At 33.5% G+C, this 1,783-nt stretch overlaps 1 pseudogene; it reads right to left on the bottom strand.

The window, feature by feature from the left end:
* Positions 1-286: 286 nt before the first annotated feature.
* Positions 287-957, bottom strand: LOC138152835 (fatty acid-binding protein 5 pseudogene; annotated as a pseudogene).
* Between the last annotated feature and the right edge of the window lie 826 nt (positions 958-1,783).

The raw sequence follows: 1,783 nt of genomic DNA, 5'->3' as shown, positions 1-1,783 counted from the left end.
TTAATGTAGAAGTTGCTAAATCTTGGGTTATCTTTGTGGGGCTGATAATAGTTGAATTGTTTCTCTATGGCTGCTTGCAGAAAACACATACATACATATACACATGCACACACATAATCATGTATATATGCATGTATATATACTCATATATTTATATGTGTACTCATATTTGCAAATATATGAACATGTATATACACATGTGCGTATATAATGTATAATATTTATAATTTTTTTAAAATATGGTCTATGCTTCTTTTTAAATCATGGCTTTCATGTAGTCCAATAATTCTTTTTTTTAATAACAGCATAATTCTTTATTTACTAGCCAAAACAATCCTAATTACATTAAAGTTTGGAAATAAAACTGTTTGCAAGTAGTCAGTCACTGAGATAAAAGACCACAGTAAGGAAGAGAAGAAGAAAAAAGCAAGAGAGTTTGGTTGGAGAGTTTACTTATTGAACTGAGCTGGTTCATTCATAACAGCTAATTCCTGTCCCATATGAAGATGGAATTTCTTTATTCAGCCTTCTCATAGACCCTGTGGCAAGTCACATTGTTCATAACACAGTCCACCAATAGCTTTCCATCTTCTACTTTTCTTGTTATTGTGCTTTCCTTCCCATCCCAAGATTGTAGCTGGATCAATGTAGTATTTTCAAGGGTACAAAGAGTCTGAGTTTTCCTGCCATCAGCTGTGGTCTCCTCAAACTCCTCACCAAGTATAAAAGAGAATTGTGTAGATTTTATGGTACTCTCAGACTTAATGGTAATTACATCCCCATTTTCAGAGATATAAACATCTGGTTTGGCCATTCCAGACGTTTTCCTCAGGGCCATCCCCACTCCTAATTCCTTCATGTACTCGTCAAATCCTTTACTTTCCACAAGGAGCCATCTGCCCAGCCATTACTTGGGAAAGGCCATGGGGATTCAGGAGAGATCAGGAGGGAAGAATCCAATAATTCTTAAATAGTCTCTCTGCAATCTATTTTACATGTCAGTTTTTTCCCCCAATGTGATAGTTCATGTTATCTTCTAGTCATTCTTTTGAATTTCCTTTATTTTTTCTTGATGTCATATGGAGTCATTAGCTTCCACTTGACCAATGAAAATTTTTAAGGAACTATTTTTTCAGTGATCTTTTGTTCCTCTTTTTCCAGTTGACCATTTCCACTATTTATGGAGCTCTTTTCTTCAGTGAATATTTTTACATCTCTTTACATTTGGCCAATTCTGCTTTTTAAAAAGATTTTCTTTTCAGTGTTTTTTGTACTTCCTTTATAAAGATTTTAGTACCTTTTTCATGATTATTTTGCATCACTCATTTATTTTTGCAATTTTTCCTCTATCTCTCTTTTTTAATTTTTAAAATCTTTTTTTGATATTTTCTGGGAGTAATTTTTGTACCTGATACCTATTTATATCATTCTCTGAGTATTTGGATGTAGTTGTTTTGATTTTATCTTCTTCTGAGTTTGTATTTTGATTTTCCGTGTCATCATACTAACTTTCCATGGTCAGGTCCTTTTTGTTATTGTTCATTTCTCTAGTTTATTTCTTTACTTTTCACTCCTTTCTAAACACCTTAAAAATAACATCTCAAAATGAGTTCTGAAATATCAGATTCAATAAAAGAATGGAATGAAACAATTTTTCAGGATTAGTAAGAAAGGTAGATCACAACCAGGTGAGAGTGGAGCATAGTACAGCACAGGCTATGTACCCTGGAAAGTTAGCTGGTTTTGTGGGTTCTTGAATCAGTGGCAGCAGCCTGAAGATCTC

The sequence above is a fragment of the Petaurus breviceps genome, unplaced genomic scaffold (assembly GCF_028583685.1).
Source record: "Petaurus breviceps papuanus isolate PSGF00001 unplaced genomic scaffold, PetGlider_PUasm1.0 90977, whole genome shotgun sequence".
Lineage (NCBI taxonomy): Eukaryota > Metazoa > Chordata > Mammalia > Diprotodontia > Petauridae > Petaurus > Petaurus breviceps.
The sequence above is the reverse complement of the archived record's forward strand: the minus strand, read 5'-3'. Positions and strand labels throughout refer to the sequence as shown.